This window comes from Cibotium barometz, chromosome 42 (assembly GCF_041138505.1).
Source record: "Cibotium barometz isolate CiBa-2024 chromosome 42, ASM4113850v1, whole genome shotgun sequence".
NCBI lineage: Eukaryota > Viridiplantae > Streptophyta > Polypodiopsida > Cyatheales > Cibotiaceae > Cibotium > Cibotium barometz.
This window is the reverse complement of record NC_141087.1, coordinates 23,718,776-23,724,622: the sequence shown is the minus strand read 5'-3', so window position 1 is coordinate 23,724,622 and position 5,847 is coordinate 23,718,776.

The window sequence follows — 5,847 nt, the reverse complement described above, 5'->3', positions numbered from 1 at the left end:
TCTGTTTCTTTCTCTTTTTAACCCGCTCACTGTCTCTCCTCTCTCTAACCCTCTAACTCTCTCTTTCTCTCTTAAGAGTAGAAGTATAGTAACCCTCTAACTCTCTCTTTCTCTCTTAAGAGTAGAAGTATAGTATAGTAACCCTCTCTCTCTCTCTCTCTCTCTCTCTCTCTTTATAGCTCTCTTCTTTACTTTCTCTAACTCTCTTTATAGCTCTCTTCTTTACTTTCTCTAACTCTCTCTATAGCTCTCTTCTTTACTTTCTCTAACTCTCTCTCTCTAACACTCTATTTCTAACTCTCTCTCTCTCTATTTCTTTCTCTAACTCTCTCTATAGCTCTCTTCTTTACTTTCTCTAACTCTCTCTCTAACACTCTCTCACTCTATTTCTTTCTCTTTCTAATCTGCTCTCTCTCCTCTCTCTAACCCTCCAATCTAACTCTCTAACTCTCTCTTTCTCTTTAAATCTATCTCGCTTTCTCTCTCAAGAGTATTAGTATAGTATCTCACTCTCTCAAATCCTCTTTGACTCTCTCTCTCTCTCTCTCTATTTTTGTTGCTTACTGTCTAACTCTTTCTCTCCCTCTCACTCTCTAATTCTATTTCTATATCTCTCTCTCTCTCTCTCTCTCTCTCTCTCTCTCTCTCTCTCTCTCTCTCTCGCGCTTACAGTCTAACTCTCTCTCTTCCTCTCACTCTCTAACTCTATTTCTATAATTCTCTCTCTCTAACTCTCTTCAACTCTCTCTCTCTCTCTCTCTCTCTCTCTTAAAATCTCCCAATATCTCCTACTCTCTCTAACTCCCTCTATTTCTCTCTCTAACTTGCTAGCTCTCTCCCTAACTTTGTCTCGAATTCTATCTCTGAGCTCTATCTATCTATCTATCCCTCTCTAACTCTCTCACTCTCTCTACCTCACTCTCCCTCCCTCACTCTCTCTCTCTCTCTCTCTCTCTCTCTCTCTCTCTAAAATTTTCAATCTTACCTACTCTCTCCAATTGTCGCTATTTCTCTCAAATTGGCCAATTCTCTCTCTCTCTCTCTCTCTCTCTCTCTCTCTCTCTCTAAATCTCTCAATCTCTCTTACTTTATCTAATTGTCTCTCTCTCTCTCTAACACTAACCCTCTCTTTCTAGCTTTCTCTCTCAATCTTTGTTGCTCTCTCTAACTCTCTCTCTCTCAATCTTTGTTGCTCTCTCTAACACTTACCCTCTCTTTCTAACTCTCTCTCTCTCCTTAACTTTCAATCTCCCTTAGTCTCTCTATTTCTCTCGAACTAGCCAACTCTCTCTCTCTTTAACTCCCTCTAACTCTCTGTAACTCACTCTCACTCACTCACTTTCTCTCTCTCTCTCTCTCTCTCTCTCTCTCTCTCAAACTCTCTGTCTCTGTCTCTCTCTCTCTCTCTCAAACTCTGAAACTCTCTTACTCTCTCTATTTCTCTCGAACTAGCCAACTCTCTCTCTCTCAAACTCTGAAACTCTCTTACTCTCTTACTCTCTCTATTTCTCTCGACTGGCCAACTCTCTCTCTCTCACACACTCTCTTTCTATAACTCTCTCTAACTTTTTTATCTTAGAGAAAGTAAGAGAGATTGAGATAGTTAAAGAGAGTTAAAAAGAGAGAATTAGAGAGATGGAGAGCTAGAGAGAGAGAGACAGAGACAGAGAGAGGTGGAGTGAATCTCTCTCTCTCTCTCTCATAACACACACACTCTCTCTTTACCTTTGGCTAACTTTCTTTAACTCTCTCTTTTTAACTATCTCTAACTCTCTCTATACCTCACTCTCATGCACTCTCTCACTAACTCTCTCTCTCTCTCTCTCATTGGTAACTCTCTCTCTAACACACACACACTCTCTCTCTCTCTCTCATAACACACACTCTCTCTCTTTACCTTTGGCTAACTTTCTTTAACTCTCTCTTTTTAACTATCTCTAACTCTCTCTATACCTCACTCTCATGCACTCTCTCACTAACTCTCTCTATCTCTCTCTCTCTCTCTCTCATTGGTAACTCTCTCTCTAACACACACACTCTCTCTCTCTCTCTCTTTCCTTTTTTTAACACTCTAACTCACTCTCTTTGCCTTTCTCTCACTCTTTCTATGTGACTTACTCTCTTTACCTTTCTCTAACTCCTCACTCTCTTTACCTTTCTCTAACCCTCTCTTACTCTCTATAACTCTCTTGAACCGGCCAACTCTCTCTCTAACTTTCTCTAGCTCACTCTTTCTATCTGTCTTTCCTTCTCTTTCTATCCCCCTCACTCTCTCGAAGTCTCTTTACCTTTCTCTAACTCTCTCTATCTCACTCTTTCTATCTGTCTTTCTTTCTCTTTTTAATCCCCTCACTGTCTCTCTCTCTCTCTCTAATTTCCTCTCTCTCTCTCTCTCTCTCTCTCTCTCTCTCTCTCTCTAGTACTCTCTAACTCCCTCTCTCTCTAACTCTCGTTCTTTCTCTTTTTTCTTTTTCATAATAGAAGATATATTACCAAAAATTACTTTACAAATGGCCACATGGCCGCCAAGTGCTATACTAGCTTTTCATCACTAATTACTCCGAACCGCAAGTGTAGCTTTGAGTACCCTCATCCAATATATAGTCGTGACATTCTTCACCAAATGAGCTGACCTCAAGGAAGAGACTTGCCACAATAGTAGCCCTTTTATACGGCCTATGTGAGCTGTAATACCAACTTTTGCATCAAATATAAAGGAATTTCTAGTTAACCAGATATGCCACAATTTAATCCATCCACTTGAAAAAATGAAAGAAAACTGAATGTCTTGGGTTATTCAGCCCATTTGGAATCTTGCCAAAAATCTAGTATTTAACCTTTACGGGCCTATCTGTCATCAACGGAATCCATATGTGAAAGGAAATCCCACACCTTCCACTAGACATGAAATGAAAAGATGCGGGCATGTTTCCAAGCACGTAGTACAAAACACACAATTACCAGAAGCAATCCGTCGCTTTTGCAACTGGTCCCCCAATGGTAGGCCTCCAACTAGCATGCACCATAGGAACACCTTCCCTTGATATGGAATCTTAGACTACCAGCCCTATTGTTAAAATTACAGCAATGTGATGAGCTATGGTGGATCAAATACTAGAATCAACATCATTAACAAAGTGATTAGTAAATAATTAAGATGTGATTAGTGAGTAATTAAGATGCGATTAGTGTGAGTAACTAAGATGTGATTAGTGTGAGTAATTAAGATGTGATTAGTGTGAGTAATTAAGATATGATTAGTGTGAGTAATTAAGATGTGATTAGTGAGTAATTAAGATGTGATTAGTGAGTAATTAAGATGATGTGATTAGTGAGTAATTAACAAATAGCTGTAGGCATGGATAATAAAAAACCAGCAAATTCTCATAAGGCCAATGCCTCAATTTATAGAGTTTACATCCAAGCAACTAATCCCACTGATTTCTCCTTGATTCACTCCACCTCTTTTGCTTGATTCTCTCCACCTCTCCCAGAATATCTCCACAATTCCTAAATCTTCTCATGCTACCCTTTATTCTCTCCCAGTAGATTCTTCTCATCTTTTCACAGGTTCTCTCACATTTACAGATTCTCTTTTACAGCCTCTAATCAAGGGCTTGTTCTCGCACACACCCTATTCACTTGTATATTTCAACACCTCCCCTCAAGTGAGTACTCCTAGCACACCTGGACCCTATACCAAGTTTCTCTCTTACTTGATAGTCCGCGACCAGTGTCTAGCACACCTTCCCTCAAGTTAACTTAGCACACCTGGACCCTATACCAAGTTTCTCTCTTACTTGATAGCCCGCGACCAGTGCCTCAAGTCCCTGAACTCATGGTCCTTGACACTCTCTCTCTCTATGTGTCCAAGGCTTACTACTACAAGTGTCCGTGACCTTGACTAAAGTGCTTACTTGATAGCCCGCGACCAGTGCCTCAAGTCCCTGAACTCATGGTCCTTGACACTCTCTCTCTCTATGTGTCCAAGGCTTACTACTACAAGTGTCCGTGACCTTGACTAAAGTGCTCACACATACATCTACCACGTGGCCTACATCATCGGTGGCTTAGGTGGTTTTACTTTGTTGGGGCAGGCTACATTGGGTTGTGGGGTTTCTCTCTCTCTCTCTCTCTCTCTCTCTCTCTCTCTCAGAAAAGGTGGTTTTACTTTGTTGGGGCAGGTTACATTGGGTTGTGGGGTTTCTCTCTCTCTCTCTCTCTCTCTCTCTCTCTCTCTCTCTCTCTCTCTCTCTCTCTCTCAGAAAAGATGATCCAACTCCACTTCCTTAGGAGCCTCCATGAAGTTTGCCGATGTCGTTCCTTCTTCACTGGGTTTGCTGTAGCAGTCTCTTGCCATGTGTCTTGGCTTTCCACAGTTGTGGCAAGCGAAGGCCCTTCCTCCTACTCTGCCTCTTCCTCGTCCTCGTCCTCGAGAGAATCCTCCTCGGGTGAAGAATGCTTTTTCTTCTCCTGCTGTTGAGTCAAGCCATTTCTTCTCTTTGCCTCTGCTCTCTTGCTCTAGTAGAGCTCCTTCTATCTCGTGTAGCTTCAATTCAGGTACATTCTTTAGTGTTGCTACAATGTTTTCATATTCACCTTTGTCCACACTCTTCAGAAGCACTGCTAGTGCCTCATCATCTTCTACCTTTTTGCCAATAGCTGCCAGTTGTTGCTTAATGCTTTTATATCTGTTGAGGTGTGCGATTAAAGGTTCACTTTCCTTTATATCCAATTTGTAGAATTGCATTAACAGATTTATCTTTGAATTTTTAGCTTGTGTGCCAAATATTTTATTGAGTTCATTCCATGCATCTTTTGCCCATTGTATCCCTGTGATGTGATGAATGATTTTATCATTTAAACTGAGTGCAATAAGTCCCAATGCTTTTTCATTCCGACTCTTCCACTCATTTTTCCCTCTCACCTCTGGACATTCATCTCTTCCCTCAACTAGCCCCCACAGATTTTTCCTCATGAGCAGATACATGGTCTTTTTCTGCCATGTGTAAAACTGCTCCCCATTAAATTTGGCTATTTCTTGTGATGTACTCATTATAATGTGAAGGGAGTCTTACCTCTTGATCCAATTTCAAGATTCAAGGGCAGTGTCTACCCTTTTACACTCAATCTGGTGTTTAAGAGATGATAACAGATTTATCACAACAGATTTATCAGCATAAAATCACCAAAAGTTACATTAAATCAAGGGTAACCAATTTGTACGGAATCCTTGGAGTATCAAACCATCTCTGAATTACAATCTGAAGTTACAGGGATCCGTATCATATACCTAATGGTTAATTTGAACCCTCAATTGTACCAAAATATAGTGATTAGCATTGATTAATCATATTAGTAAATTAATCCTCTGTTTTGTGTGCAAAAAACAGAGTATGCGGGGAGCCCAGATCTGAGGCCTTAGAGTTCAAATGAGCTCAAATGCTTTCAAGGCCATCAATAGCAATTAGTCTAGTAGAGGATTAAGCTGAGGAACACAAGATTTGACCAAACATTGAATGCTTAATGTAAGATTCCTCCCCAGCCTCTCAAAATATCCAGCATCTTCCCCTGTAATCAATCCCCTCTTCAGAAATATAAAAGACCTTGTTTCTAACTGTTTTGATTTAGAGAGAGAATATTCTAGAGAGAGAATATTCAGATTTTGAATAATTTTTAGATAGAAAAATTTCTCATATTATTAAAATGAATTTTCCTGAAACAGAAATTCAAAAAGAACTTTCCAATGTGGTGCAATTGGAATTTATTGGAAATGGGTATAAAGGACCTTAGCCTAAGGGTCTAAATTTTCAGAAATTTTTGGATTATGGTCCAATTAAGGTTCCT